Source organism: Nomascus leucogenys, chromosome 1a (assembly GCF_006542625.1).
Source record: "Nomascus leucogenys isolate Asia chromosome 1a, Asia_NLE_v1, whole genome shotgun sequence".
Lineage (NCBI taxonomy): Eukaryota > Metazoa > Chordata > Mammalia > Primates > Hylobatidae > Nomascus > Nomascus leucogenys.
Window position 1 is genome coordinate 4,923,626 of NC_044381.1, and position 16,718 is coordinate 4,940,343.

Consider the following 16,718-nt stretch of genomic DNA (forward strand, 5'->3'; position numbering starts at 1 on the left):
AGACAAGGCAGGCTAAAGAGAAAAGCTAACTAACTGCTTCTTAATGATGAGCTCACAGTACTTCAACCACATCTAAGGGAAAGAAGCATGAAGTTCAAATCATATTAATTTCCAAGTCATTGACATTGCTAATGTATGAGAGGGTGAAATGTTGACAACTTGAACTCTTGAGACCTTGAATAAACCAGAGTCTATTCATCCTACGAGTCATGAATTTGAGAAGTAAGGGGAAGACTGCATATGCAATTTTTCTGAGTTTTAATTTCTTCAGGGGAAATGAGGAAGGACAAGGTCAAAGCAACCCACAACATTTTCTAACTCAACATTCTATGAGTGCAAGAACACTTACTAGCACCACCTACCTGAAATGTTATCATTTTAACACTGGCCAGATTTTTTAAATATTGCTATATAATGTGTGGGTAATAGGTAATGTTCCAGCACATTTAAATCGTTATTCAGGAATCTGAATATTTTCCTTTAATCAACTTCAAACATATGCTGGTTTAAATTACTAATTCCTGCCTCTGAGACAGTCACATTCACAAAAGTGGCTCTTCTTAACGGATAACGTATTTGATACTCAAATTAATTCTGCTTTCCGATATTTTGACAGTAAGAATGAACAGAAGTAAACTGACCTCTTGCTTGGTTAATTATTTTGTTCTTATTTAGATACAGCCTGCATTTTTCCCAACTAATCTATAAAACTCCATGAAGATAGGCCCATATACATCTTTTTAATAACTTCATACTCAGTATTTGGCATGTCGTCATTATAATAAATATATGTTGAATAAATGAAGAAACTACCAACAGAGACAACACCTGAAACTCAAACGAAAGATGAGCTCCTCCCGAGAGAAAGTTAGGGTGTGCTATGCTTTGGCTCAAACTCTGCCTCAGAAACAACCTGACTGTGCCTAAGGGAGAGGGAATGGTAAGGTGGAGCTAAGCAGAGGTAAAGATAAGAAAATGATATGGCTTCCTGCTTCCTTCTGAAGTAGAACTTTATAGCATTGCTTCAAAGTTTGGAGATAGCGAGGTCTCAAGAGAAAAGCCAAGTTCTCCTTAGTTGGCTACTCCTTATCTGTGTGACCTTAGGCAAGTTACTTAATTCTCCTGAATCTTGGTTTCCTCTACTGAAAAATGAGTAAGGAGTAACAATATTTATCACATAAGGGCTGTTGGTGAGGACGAAAAAGATAGTAGATGCAAAGTATCTGGTTTACACCATGGCCTCAGTAAGCGGTGGCAATTATTATTAATTAGTTTGGAGTAAATTCCTGGAAAACTGACCCATCCAGTTTTAAAAGGAATCAGAATTATTCATGCTTAAGAGGTGCACAGCTGATCTCAGCCATATAGAGATAAATCTGGTGAGAACTAGAAACAGGAGCATCCTGGGAAGGAAAACAAGAGTTCTTGCGTGCAAGGGGGAAGCCTGGTGCGGGAAGAGGTCTATGGAAGACTGACACAGCAGTTCTGGGTCTTTGCTTTGCAGATAGGGACTGGCACAGAAGGAGGCACTGGAGCCTCAGGTCTTGCTGCAGCAACTGGCAACCTAAGCAAGCACCCCTAGTTTTCCCTTCCTCCCTCAGTTGGGTGTTCCATCCTGAGGCAGATTATTTTACCCCGTCCTAGAAAGACAGGACTGAATTTGCCACACTCCTAAAGATGGTTCTGAGTCACGTTCTGTTACAAATAAAAAAAAAAAAAAAGAAGAAAGTAAGTTAGGCCCACACAATGATAGCCTTGAAAGGAAAATTAAGAAAAGCTACCGAAGGTTTTAAAGCAGGAGACTTATGGAAGAGGCAGTGACTTTCAGATTGTATTGGCCTCTCTGATATGGAGTTTCATCCTAGCACAATGGCAAAATATGGGGCCGATCAGTATTCTCTGGGCCAAAGAATACTCAAAATTCTCTATGTGTGCTGTAGTGTTTCCATGTGAACATCCTCCTATTGACTGCAAGAGTGACTTGAATCCTGGAAAAGCCAATAACTGCAAGAGCTTTCAGGAACTCTGGAATGTATAAAGTCTTGGGATAAACATACACAGCAGACCTATCTGGCACTTCTGTAAGACCAAAGGTTCCATTAAGACAGAAGCCCAACATATTATCATGGGATGAAACCATTGCATAAAGTCAGGTGAAGCCAAGGAGCTCTGAACTCCCTTGAGAAAGGAAAAGCAAGGGAGAAGCAATTCTGATTCAATTAAAAAACAATGTTGCTAAGGGTCATAGAACCAAACGCTCTTCACTTCCCATTTCCAAGTTCTGTCCAAGGACCCGAGGGACACAGGCAAAGAAATGGTGACATCGGAATGTACTTTGTGTCGAAATTGTTTGGGATCACATAATTTGTTGGGATCAGTACATGTTTAACTTAGAAAACTTTGATGAGGACCACTGTATCCATTTCTCATCCTCAAACCAGGAGAATTTCTCCCCATACTTATAAGAACAAAAGGGAAGTGGCCAGGAGAATCACACAGTTATCAAGTGATCAGGGCCTTGTTGTCAGGGAATACAAATAAAGCAAGTTTTCTGAAAGACAAAAGGGTAAAATAGAAATTCATAAAGAAAAGTCTAAGGTGGCAAAAAAAAAAAAAAGAAGGAAAACATGGGAACCACTTTCAAGAATGATGATGAATTTAGTTTTAAAATGCTGTTTTAAATGCTGACGGGACCTCTAGGCAAAACTGACAGGGAGCATGGGGGAGGGGTCGGGGCGGAGCTGGAGATGGGCTGTCCATGCGAATGTAACAGATGAAGCTCTGAGAGTACATAACCCTCCAGCGCAATGATACATTCTCATGTGTGTAGCCAAGACCAAATTTCTACCACGATAAATCTCAAAAGGATGCACCTGCAAAGATCTACTTTGTATATAAAATCTCATGTATTAACTAAGTGTCTGGTCTCACTAGATGAAGCTGCAAATACAGCCAGGGCAAGGGAAGAGCTGTAGCATCGTAGTACAGGTACCGTTCTACAAAATGCTTCTTAATCCCCTGTGTATGCATGTATCCATGTGCAAGCCTCTAGGCCTTCAGGTAAACACATCTTTGCTCTTAATAATCTGTGAACACAATATGAAATGAAAAATGATCAAAATGATCATGCTTCCTCTCTACATACAGCCTAAATACAGAAATTGCTGGTGCCACCTATTGTTGAAAACACAGAACTGAAGAGCCACACAGTGGAACTCTGCTCTGTTATCTTTCTGAGTATGAAGTTTCAAAATCTACCCATCAGAAGGGCCAGAGAAAGAGGGTTCATCCTACTTTAAAATAAAACAAACATGTCATGGACACTAACAGCTCCTACATAATGCTTTGTTGAGTACAGCAAGATTCTAGCAATAGTTAACTGTTTTAATGTAAAAAATCATGAGGCAGTTTTGTATACATGGATGGGGAATGAGCTCCAAAATTAGTTGTTAGGTATAAAAAACAAGGTTTACAACAGTGCGTATGATATGCTACCACGGAGGAAAAAGGTAATATCCATGCATAAAAGATGTGAGGAAGGATACATGAGGGAACAGCAACACTGGCCATCTCTGAGAAGGAAGCCTGAAGGCATGGGCTGGAATTAGAGAGATTTGCTTTCACTGAAATCGCTTTCACTTTGCGCAAAAATTTTACCACGCGCACATACGTTCAAAAGATTTTAAGAATAATTGTTTTAAAAATAAATACTAATTTTGAAAACAGTAGTTAATATTAAACTATTGGACATAAAGAAAGAACTGCAAGTTGTCTAACTTTGGTTGCGTAGCATGACCAGAGTTCTGGATCTGAGCAAAAGAGCACAACCTACTGGAATGACAGAAAAGTTATAGTGGGTCTTTAAAAGATTGTAAAGGAGGGCTGGAGAAGTGTCTCCAGCACAATGTTATCCTTAAACCTAAAGTATTCACGGTACATTTAAAAGTGCCCTGAAGCATGGATATTTTCTGGTTCTCTGGATTTATTAAGATGAAGAAAAAAATATTTCCAGTTTTATTAACATTTGCTTTTTAAAGAGCTTTGATATAAAGAAGGTTTTTATTGCAATATTACTTCTTATTCAAAAGGAAAAGAAAGAACTCTGACAACACGTGAAGCTCTTTCAGCTATTTTATAACACACATGAAAGCTAAGTGGAAGTTTATACTTGAATACACATCATATCAAATGTCACATCTCCTGAAAATTGGTTCCTGAGAATAATTTCTGTAAACTTACTTATTTCTTAATATTATTCTCCCTAGCTTGGGATAACACTGATATTTACACTGAAGGTGGAGCTCTGAAATTTATTCTGAACATTGCCCAATCAAGGTAACACTAAGAAGAAAGTAAATCCCTTAATTTCTGAAGAAACTTTGCAAGAGAAGGAGGAAAGGACGGGAGACAGCAATAAAATAGTTCCTTGGCATTCCTGGGGAAAGGACTTCAAAGAAAGGCCGACGGGCCAAGTGAAATGGTACAGGTCAGGTCAAGTCAGTCCTGTAAGTTCAAGCTCCAAAACGGCCTCTCTGATCTAAACACATATTTTATATTGAAAATTTAATTTTAAAAAGTGAAAACCAGTAAGCGTCATCAGCCTTAAAGGCCAGATAAATCTCCACCAACTAAGAAAGAAACAGAAATAAAGAAAGCGGGGCGAAGGTCAATGAAATGCCAAACTGCAGGCCAGAAGCAGGCAGGGGCAACAGAGAACTGCACTTCCGAGGGGTATGAGAACCCAAACTGCCATGTGCTAGATAGGAAGGGAGTCTGGCTCACTCCTTCAAGCCAAAGACTGAGGTAGGGCCTCCTCCCTTCTCTGAAAATACGCAGATAGCCACACATTTGTAAAAGGAAGCTGTACAAAATGATGGAGGACCTACTATTTGGGGCCCCAGAGGTATCGGCAGCTGTGGACCTAGAAAAGAAGGAAAGAAGTCTTAGGAAAATAATTGAGTCAGGTTTTCTGCTGACTCGATGCATCTGTAATATTGCCCAAGTCATCAGAGAGCAGGGAAATATGAACACCATTATAATGCCTAATTATGGACTGGGCATGGGGAACCAGGTCAAAGTAACTGTGAAACTACAAAAGCATCCGTCAAAGAGGGAGAATAAAAGAAATAACATAAAAAGCAAAAATCTCTCAAGTTCAAAATGAACCTGTAAACTAAAATTCCAAAACACATAAAAGAATCTAATTCTAAGAAAGCCAAATCCCCCATCCAATTATAAACTCAGCCCAAATGAAATTAACTTCATAGAACAGTCATACAAAGACTTTAAAATAAAAATGTTTAGAGCCAGGCGCAGTGGCTCACATCTATAATCTCAGCAACTTGGGAGACTGGAGTAGGATGATCACTTGAGCCCAGGAGTTTGAGGCTGTAGTGAGCTATGATTGCGACACTGCACTCCAGCCTAGGCAAGAGAATGAGACTGTCTGTAAAAAAATAAAAAATAAAATAAGATAAATATGTGTAGGATAATTAATGAGATGAATAAAGAAGCATCCATTTAAATAATTATAAATTTATGAAAATTAAAAAGCAGAGTAAGAACAGGTAGATATAAAAAATTATTAAGAATCTTAGAAAATAAAAGTATAGTCAATTGAACTAGAAAAATTCAATAGATGAGTTCAAATCTATACGTGACATACTAAAAAAGAACAGTAAATTTGAAGATAATGGCAAAGAGCTGTTATCTTATTTTACCTAAGAGGAAGCATGGGATGGAAGAGTCTGTTCTTTAAGGTTCGGTTGAAACGGTTTTAAGATAGATTGGCCAGCTCCAATATATATCTAATATCAATTTCTGAAAAGAATGGAAAAAAATTATGAAGATACAGTATTTGGAGAGATCTTCCAGAATTAGAGAAAAAGTCCTTAGACAGAAAGCATGGGCAGGAGAAAGATAAATCCACATCTAGATACATTATGATGGAACAGAAAAACATCAGAATAAAGCAAAACTCTTAAAGGAACAACAATTAGATGCTTAGGAAACATCTTAAAAATAAATGTCAAGGCCAACAATGTCAAAATCTTCCAGGTTCTAAGGAAAACAGCTGTAAATCAATAATTTTATGACCAACTAAGTATTATTCAATCATTAAGGCAAAATAAGACATTTTCAGGCATTCAAAGATTGAAATTTTTACCAATGTAAACAATGGTTCTACTACTCACAGGCCCATATGGGGAGTATTAAAGGATGTATTTCAAATGAACTTAATGGAAGGCCTGCAACAAAGCCAATCAACAAAGCCCTGTGGTCGTCGTTGTGTTCCTGTTAAAGCCCTTCCCTCTGATACACAATAGGCAATTTGCCCAACCAATACTTTTTTTGGGTAACCAGAAATCAAGAAAAATAATTTCACTGAACATTTAGCTTTGCGCAGGATTTGTATAAATTTAACTTGCTGTTTTACAACTCAAAAAAATATTTTTAAAAATGAAACAGGACTGGGCATGGTGATGCACACCTGTAATGCCAGCACTTTGGGAGGCTGAAGTGGGAGGATTGCTTGAGGCCAGGGGTTCAAGACCGTCCTGAGCAACATAGCAAGATTCTGTCTCTACAAAAAAATTTAAAAATTAGCCAGGCATGGTGGCATGCACCCCTGTAGTACCAGCTATTTGAGATGCCAAGGCGGGGGGATCCCTTGAGCCCATGAGTTCAAGGCTGCAGTGAGCTATGATCATGCCTCTGTACTCAAGCCTGGGTGGCAGAGGGAGACCTTGTCTCTAAAAGGAAAAAAAAAAAAAAAAGAAACAAAGAAACAAAGACACCCACCTTTAGCCCAACACTTCAAGTTCCTATGTTTACTCTGCCATTTACCGGCTGTTTGACTTTCAGCAATATGATAACTTCTCTGAATTTCAAAGTGATATTGAAAATATAGACAATAATCTCTGACTTATTGGTTTGTTTGGAAGTCAATACACAAGAAATTTCCTAAACATTACACCAGTACTAGCAATAGGTAGGCTACTACAAAACAAAAGTAGTTATTATTACCATTATCAATAAAGGCTTCTGGAAGTACCCATAATAAAGATGAGGAAGTTGGACGAGATAGAAAAGTTATCTAATATTAGGAGACTATCTGTGTCATTCCTATTCTTTGTTTTTCCTCCTAAAATGTCCATCCACTAGTCATATTTAAATAATTGGCACTAAGATCTAAATAGTGGTAAGTTAAAAATACCCAGGGAGAGGCGGAAGTTGCAGTGAGCCGAGATTGCGCCACTGCACTCCAGCCTGGGCGACAGAGCGAGACTCTGTCTCAAAAAAAAAAAAAAAACCCGGGGAACTTTGACCATCCCAAAGAGCAGACTGTTAATCTTATTATACCTCCAGTGGTAGAATCAGTGTACAGACAAAATGTTTTTGTATTTGAGCCAAGTTCTTCTCTGTTTCTAGAATATCATCCGCTACTCCACTTCCAAGACCATTACTACCACCACATGACAGCAATGCTTATATTAATAAGGAGGATGAGCTCTAATGGCCAATTACATAATTTTGATACCAATGATACAAATACAAAGGTGACAGCTTTGACATCTTTTCCAAAGAGAGAGTGTTCCCAGACTGTCTTTAGTCTTCAAACCTGACAGATGAGGTGAACCTTGATGCTCTTGGTTAGCTATTGCTTTTCTTGTGATCATTTCCATTCAAACACCCCAAGTTATAGCTGGCCACTGTCACCACAGAAACCCTCAATCTAGACACTAGCCAGGCCCCCTCCAAATAGGCTTGTACTTTATACCAGGACCAAACTGAAAGTTGAAATTACTCCTTGATCCATGGGCTGCAGAAGGGATGTTGTGTTACCAATCATGAAAACACATTAATCTCCTTGTACATCTCCATCAGAGCTCTTCAGTAACCAGGTGTATTGTTAATAACTAGTAATATTTTGAAGGAAATCTTTCTTTTTTGAGCAGTAGGTCTCAAAAGAGGACTTAAAATACTCAGTAAACCATGACATAAAGAGATGTGCTCTCATCCAGGCTTCGTTGTTCCATTTATAGATCACAGGCAGAACAGATTAGCATAATTCTTAAAGGCCCTAGGATTTTCAAAATGGTAAATGAACACTGGCTTCAACTTAGTTACCAGCTGCATTAGCCCCTAACAAGGGAGCCAGCCTGTCCTTTGAAGCTTTGAAGCCAGGCATTGACTTCTCTTCTGTAGCTATGAAAGTCCTAGATGGCATCTTCTTCCAACAGAAGGCTGTTTTATCTACATTGAAAGTCTGTTTAGTGTCACCCTCATCATCAATGATTTTAGTTAGATCTCCTGGAGAACTTGCTGCAGCTTCTACATCACCACTTGCTGCTTCACCTTGCCCTTTTATCTTATGGAGACAGCTTTTTTCCTTAAACTTCATAAACCAACTTCTGCTAGCTTCCAACTTTTCTTCTGAAGCTCCCTCACGTCTCTCAGCCTTAATAACATTGAATAGAGTTAGGGCTTACTCTGGATTAAGCTTTAGATTGAGGGAATTTTGTGGTCAGTCTGACTGTCCACCCAGACCACTCAAACTTTCTCCATATCAGCAATGAGGACATTTTGCTTCCATATCCTTCTTGTGTTCATGGGAGGAGCACTTCTCATTTCTTTCAAGAACTTCTCCTTTGCATTCACAACTTGGCTAAATGTTTGACACAATTGGTTTTGGACATGCCTTCCTCAATAGGCTTAATCATTTCTAGCTTTTGAGTTAAAGTGAGATATGTGTGACTCCTCCTTTCACTTGAATACTTAAAGGCCATTCTAGGGTTATTAACTGGCTTAATTTCAATACTGTTGTGTTACAAGGAAAACAAGAGCACAAGGAGAGGGAGAGAGATAGGGAATGGACACTCTGTGGAACAGTCAGAACACACACAACATTTATTGGTTAAGTTTGTCATTTTAGTCTTATATGGGCCAGTTTATGACACCCTAAAACAATTACAATAGTAACACAAAACATCACTGTTCATGGATCTTCATAATAGACATTATAATAACAATGGAAAAGCTTGAAATATTACTAGAATTATCAAAATGTGACACAGAGATGTGAAGCGAGCACATACGGTTTGGAAAAAATGGTGCCAATGCACTTACTGGATGCAGGTTTGCTACAAACCTTCAATTTGTCAAAAACACAGTATCCGCAAAGTGCAATAAACTGAAGCAAAATAAAATGAGGTATGCTTGCATTTGTGTGTTTATTGTGAATATAAAGAGCTTAAGTGGCCTGCTCAAGGTCATGCAACTATTTCAGAAAATAGGTTTATCTGACTATGGACCTCTTAGTCCAAGCTCCTTGCTCCCTAAGAGTCCCTAGAGTTGGAAGGACTCAAAAAGGCATCGCCACATACACTCCATGGCATCAGTCTTGCCTCAGTTATGCAAGGAAAGCTGCACCTCACTGGACTTAATAAAAATGTGATGGAGGAGCCAGGCGCGGTGGCTCACGCCTGTAATCCCAGCACTTTGGGAGGCCAAGGCGGGTGCATCACGAGGTCAGGAGATCCAGACCATCCTGGCTAACACAGTGAAACTCTGTCTCTACTTAAAAAAAAAAAAAAAAAAAAAAAGCCGGGTGTGGTGGCACATGCCTGTAGTTCCAGCTACTTGGGAGGCTGAGGCAGGAGAATCGCTTGAACGCGGGAGGTGCAAGTTGCAGTGATCCGAGATTACGCCACTGCGCTCCAGCCTGGGCGACAGAGTGAGACTCTGTCTCAAAAAAAAAAAAAAAAAAAGTGATGGGGGGAGTCATTGAGTGAGTAAAGTTGGGGAGGGTCTCCTGAAATATGTGCACAGACAGAAGGCTCATGCATGTGCCACCGCTTAAGACTCAAAATGCAACTTTTATCAACTTTAAGTTTCTAACGACTTGATCTCAGTCATTCAGCCGTGCTGGAATTATGTTCAGAAGGTTTCTTGCAGTGATTTAGTCCTTTTGGTAAGTGCCAAACAGAGCAGAAGAATTCACTTACCCCCAGTTACTCCTACCGGCTCTAGACTAGCACCCTTCCCAATAGCCAGCAGTCCTCCTGTCTGTCCTCTTTGGAACCAAGGTCTTCTGTGAGTGTGAATGTATAAATGCAAGTGTCAGTGTGTAAAAACTCCATCAGGGGCACTGAAGTATTCCCCAAGCTAGAAAAAAAAAAATCTGTTATCTTGGATGAAAACCAAGATCATTATCATTTAACCACTTTGCTGTACTTAAACATCAATAATAACACGGCTGTGCTCTGGTGAAAACTGATTAAAGAGAACCAAAAGAAAGAAACAGAGGACTGAGTCAATCTCACCATGCAGAAAGCATCCTGGCATACTGATGAACTTCTTTTTCAAATGGTGCCAATTGACAGAAACAACGATCACCTCTAATGAACAAAATAACTATGTAAAAGAGATTCTGAGTATGGCTCAAGCTGCTTACTGATTAACGCTTTTGCACACAACACTCTACACAAACCTGTGTAGTCATTGTTCCTAGTAAAACAAGCCTTTGTTGACAACTGGAGACAAATGATCCTTGCTGACCAAGTTCACTGTTCTCACACAGCTTAATAGCTGGAGTACTGCTCCCTGGCCACAGCTAGGAAAACTTGACGTGGTTGTCAAAAAAAAAAGAAAGAAAGAAAGAAAGAAAAAGAAAAACTAGAGAAGAGGGGAAAGCTTTGTTCTGAAGGTGAGAAGGAGCCTGAATGATCTCATGCCCTAAACATGTTTGTGGTTTACATCAGTATGTCTCCTTCACTTATTAAAGTTGTGTTTTTAAATAGTTCCTGCTCCAAACAAACAGATTATAATATTTAAGAATTCCCACTTTTTAAAAGTATTTCCCTTTTCCTCCCTTTTCCACATGGGTTGGGAGGTGAAGGATTTAATATTTGTTTTTAAGTTAAACAGTTTTTTGTTACAGTATTTGCAAATATTGGCTGTAACTGTGAGCTGTAGAGGCATACCTCATTTTAAGAAAACCTGGGTGGAAAAAATATCTGAAGCAGTCTAATTTCCACAACATGACCAAAAATAATTCACTTCAGGGTTACTGTCAGTGACAAGGTTCCCACAGTGCCTCATTTACTCATAAATATTATTGAGCCCCCACTATGTGTAAGGCAATTTTAGGTGCTGTTTACATAAAACAAGATTATTTTTATTAAAGTTTCATTTAATCCCTAAGTGTTTAGGCCCCAGCTCTATTACATAAGACAATGCAAACTGGAAAAACAAATCCTTCCAGCTGAGGCTAAAACTTCCCTTCTGATTGGCAGATGCCTTTCTCACTTTTTTCCATAACAATTCATTAAAAATATTTTTTTGAAACCAGGAGGGGCTCAGCATCGTCTCAGGTGAGAATCAGTTCTAGTTGCACTAAATCTAGGGAATCCTTCACTCTGTAGCCTCATTAGGCACACGTGGCCACTCTTACTCTGCCATGTGGAAATCATAGAAATGTTTTAGAAAGCAACTTAGCAATAAGTATAAAGAATCACCAACATGTTCACTTCCTTCACTGATATATTTCAAAAATAATCCTAAGGAAATAATCTAAAACAAGGGAAAAGTGTATTATGTATTATAGCAGGTTATTTAGAATAAAGAAAATATCCTTCAAAATAACCTAAAACGCCTTTGAAATAATTTAAATATTAAAGGCATAGCCAGTTAAGTACAGCACAGTCTCTAGATGGAATATTACACAGCCACAGAAATGATGACACAACATGAAGAATGAATAACCACTCATGGCAACTTTACATTAACTGGGAAAAAATCAGAATGTAGAATTAAGTCTATAATATAACTGCAAGTATTTTAACATAAATATGCAAAAAATAAAAAAAGTAGTAGGTTTACATGAAAGATAGATGAAATCTCTACTTCAGGCTGGGTCTACTGAGCCCTAAGGCATGGCTGAAAACCTACAAATGGCATCGTTATCATTCAAGATGATAGTACTTTTTTAAATCGGCTATTTCAGTGTAGCACTTTCATTACCAAATTCTGTTACCATTTTTACCCCTAATTCCATAAATGTACATTTAGAGGTACAGTTTGTCAAACGGTTGATTTTCACCACCTGATTCACCCTCTCATTAATCAGGCATGCCTTTTGTTTTGCAGTATTTTCCCCACTGTTTCATTTGAGATTAACTTTAAATTGAGAAAATAACTACTGACAGGTTCATTTCTCTCTTCCTGTTTTGGGACACACTGTAAGCACATTTTGTCTTTCCCAGTTCTCTCCAGCTTCAGCATTTTATCAGTTTGTTGTGGCTTTAAACAACTTTCCCTTCCCTAGTTAATTCACTAACCCAGCAGCTGCAAGGGACAGGATAAATCCCTTCCATGTTCCCTTTATTCTGCCTTTGAGCAGGGACTGTTCAGAACTTCCTCAGAATTTCTACCTAGGAATGTTCTAGAGCGGAAATTTTCCTCAGAAATTTCCTGTTGCCACCCTGTCCTCCTTCTATACCACTGAGCACAATGTCAGGAGTAAGCCTTTAGGACCACTCCCTAAAAAAGCAACTGGGGCTTCTCATTCCTACTTCCCATAAAGTTTACTCCCTGCCCCCCTCCCGCTCCGCAAAGAGCTTCCTGAGAGACTGAAACAATGTGGCTAAAAGGAAGGCCAAAAGGAGGGAGGTGATCTCTTAATAGAACTCAGTATTTAGTCCTCCCCCACCCCTAACCTCTGCCCAGAATAGATGACACAGGAGAGGGAATTGTTGTTTTGGTAGAGAAGAGGAATATGACCGTGAATATACTCCATTCTATTTGAGAATGGGAGAGTCTACCCACATGAGAGAAGATGTAAATCATCCCCCAACATTTTAACTTCCTTCCTGAAATACACCTAGACCTAGCAGTTTACAATAATTTTTAAAAAGTGCCAAATATGCCCCCAATTTACAGTGCTAAAACCACTGTGGCTACCTGAACTCAGAAGGCCCGTGTGAAGCAACCAAACAAAGCTAACCCTTTCTGGGAAGTAGAATAAAAGTTTTGCCAGTGTTCTCTAGTTCTTCGTAACAACAACAACAAAAAAATTTACTGAGCACATGTTCTCTCTGTGTGTCATTCCTCATGAGTCAGACACCTTCTATCCACTATACTGTGCACCCACTTGACATCTTTCTTCCAGAGTTGGCTTTCTTTAATTAAATCCTTCAGCACTAATGTCCCAAAGCATTCTGTGAGTCAGGCTTTCCCTGGCGTTAAGACTTTTGAAATGACCAGGAGAAAGATGGACTCTAACTACTCAGACTACTATAGCTGCAGCAGCTACTGCAGTGACTTTTTCACCACGAGGAAGCCAATTCAAAACAAACGTTTTTTGTCCTTGCGATAGTTTGCTGAGAATGATGGTTTCCAGCTTCATCCATGTGCCTACAAAGGACATGAAATCATCATTTTTTATGGCTGCATAGTATTCCATGGTGTATATGTGCCACATTTTCTTAATCCAGTCAATCATTGTTGGACATTTGGGTTGGTTCCAAGTCTTTGCTATTGTGAATAATGCCGCAATAAACATACATGTGCATGGACTGGTGTGGGGAGGGGGGAGGCGGGAAGGATAGCATTAGGAGATATACCTAATGCTAAATGACGAGTTAATGGGTGCAGCACACCAACATGGCACATGTATACATATGTAACAAACCTGCACATTGTGCACATGTACCCTAAAACTTAAAGTATAATAGTAATAAAAAAAAAGTTGTTCTCTTAACCCATAGACGTTCACGACTTTTTTTTTTTTTCTTTGCGATGAGGAAGATGAAGTTGTTAGACTTCTGTAATCGTATTCCAATGAACCAACCTAGATTACAGGCTGCAGGGTTGGGGCTATTCCTAGAGACCTGGAGCAAACGCTACTTCATCATTAATGAGAAAACATTTGTGACAACCACCCCAACACATCAGTCATTGAGATCTTGGTATCAAGGTTGAGAACCACCATACTGATGCACTCTAGCTTCCTATAAATTCAATGTAACAGAAGGTCTAGGCTTTGCAGGCTGTACTGGACCTGAATAAGTGATCTAAAGATTGTTTCTGACTTTCCCATTACCTGCTTCCCTCCCTTATTAGATTCCATCTAGGACACTAAATAGGTTTTCATTTAAATAGACCAACAGCTGATTACAAAGCATTTTGAGGCTATGTCTAAATGCAGTAGATAAAAGGACTGTGGTCGATTTGTATCATCTACCACGGCCATTAGATTTCAGGAGTGTTTGCAAAGGGCGCTTTGTATTTCCTAACTATCATTAGACCTTTACAGGAATAAAGGTAACAGCCCCATCTCAAACTCATCTGCCTTATTTTAGTCATTATTAAGTTACTTTTTTCTAACTTCACTTTCTTTATGTTGAATTATTTCTACAGCCATTTAACTTGATCTTTTTACAGTTCCAACTGAAGATAGATAAAATTATAGTACGTAAGTAGCGGACACATATTTTATCCTTCTTACAATTAATTCACCATCTAAAGCAGCGGTCTCCAACCTTCGTGGCATCAGGGACCAGTTTCGTGGAAGATAATTTTTCCACAGATGTTGGGGAGGTTGGTTTCGGGATGAAACTATTCCACCTCAGATCATCAGACATTAGTTAGATTCTCATAAGGAACGCACAACCTAGATCCTCACATGCGCAGTTCACAATAGGGTTTGCGCTCTTATGAGAATCTAATGCCAGTGCTGATCTGACAGGAGGCAGAGCTCAGGCAGTCATGCTCACTCACCCACCACTCACCTCCTGCTGTGGACCCAGTTCCTAAAAGGCTACGGACCAGCTGCAGTTCACGGTCTGGGGACTGGGGACCCCTGATCTAAAGCATTACTTCAACAGTCTATTCCTGAGATTTTCTCTCCAAAAAAACTAGTAAAAATTATAAACAAGATTACAAGGAAAGATTACAAGGTGGTACTAATATTACACTTTATCTTCTTCACATAGTCAATATGAATTAGCCTTAAAATCACAGAAAAGTAAAAAGGTTAGAAAAAATTCAAATACAAGTTGGAATCCTAAAAAGAATGAGACAACTATCTAACATAGTCCTGTTCATCAAACCACAGTAAAAGCAATATTCAAATAAAAATGGATACTAGGCTTAATAGCTGGGTGATGAAATAATCTGTACAACAAACCCTCATGATGTAAGTTTACCTGTGTAACAAACCTGCACGTGTACCCCTGAACTTAAAATAAAACTTAAAAAGTAAAATAAAGTAAAACTCCATATAAATAAAAATTGATGACACAGGAGGGAAAAAAGAGAACTCTGGATACTCTTAATATATATGGGTGTGTGTGTGTGTGTGTGTGTGTGTGTATGTGTGTACATATTTTAAACTAATTTTCTATTGAAATGAATCTTAATGTGCATTTATTATCCTGTTCTTTCAAAATACTGATTTCAAGTAAACATCTCTCCCCAACTGGACAAACCACCTTTATGATTACGACCTTACCACAATTTCCTTCCTTGTTTGTGCACACTCTGAAATCCAAAGGTACATTCAACTCCAGACTGGATGAAGTGTGGTGGAGTCGATGGGAAAGGAAAGCAAAGGAAAATGCCCTCCAAGCCTGAGGCAAAAGATGGTGTCTCCCAAAGCAATTCATTGTCAGCTCAACTCTTTTTTTGCAAGACTTGTATTTTATGTTTTAAAATACAAGGGAGAGAGGTTGATTAACGAGTACAGATATACGTTAGATAGAAGAAATATGACCCAGTGTTTGATACATCAGTAAGTTTACTATAGTTTAGAATAATTTGTTGTATTTTTCAAAATAGCTAGAAGAGAATAATTCAAACGTTCCTAGCTTAAAGAGAAGACAATACTTGAGGTGATGTACACCCCAACTATACCCCAACTACCCCAAAACTATAAAGATTCGATCTTTATAAATTATATAAATGTATTAAGTTATCACATATATCCCCAAAATATGTACAGCTATTAAGTATCAATTTTTTTAAAAATTTTAATGCAAGGGAATTTTACATTATACTCACAGCACACTTGTGCTTTTTTTGTGTTTTTTGTTTTGTTTTTTTGAGATACAGTCTTGCTCTGTCTGGAATGTCCAGGCTGGAATGCAGCAGCGTGATCTTGGCTCACTGCAACCCCTGCCTCCTGAGTTCAAGCGATTCTCGTTTCTCAGCCTCCCAAGTAGCTGTGATTACAGACATGCGCCACCATGCCCAGCTAGTGGTTTTATTTTTAAGTAGAGACAGGGTTTTGCCATGTTGGCCAGGCTGTTCTCAAACTCCTGGCCCCAAATGATCTGCTTGCCTTGGCATCCCAAAGTGCTGGGATTACAGGCATCAGCCACCGTGCCTGGCCCCATAGCACATTTGCTTTAATACAAAAATCATATTACTGTTCTCTTCTTACATGTTGGAGTAAAATTATGCCATATTTATCCTGCTGCTTTGGGTCTCTCAGCAATGAAAAGGAGTGAACAGGGGTGCCCCAGGAGTCAGAGCAATAAGGGAAAGCCGGCTTGCTGCTGTGTATACCTCTTGAACCAACCTAGACCCCATGAAACAGCTTCCACCTTGGTCAGTTTTGGGTAAACGCTACCATTTATGGTTCCCCCACGGTAACACAGGGCTGTCTTTCATCTTCTAATTCTAGGACATCTCCAGGAAGCGGGGGGAAAAAAATG

General features: G+C 39.0%; 1 protein-coding gene across 1 annotated transcript in view; it reads right to left on the reverse strand.

Moving 5' to 3' along the window:
- The window catches only part of GLIS3 (GLIS family zinc finger 3), a 471,085-nt gene that overhangs the window by 407,964 nt on the left and 46,403 nt on the right, over positions 1-16,718 (reverse strand). The window lies entirely within an intron of this gene.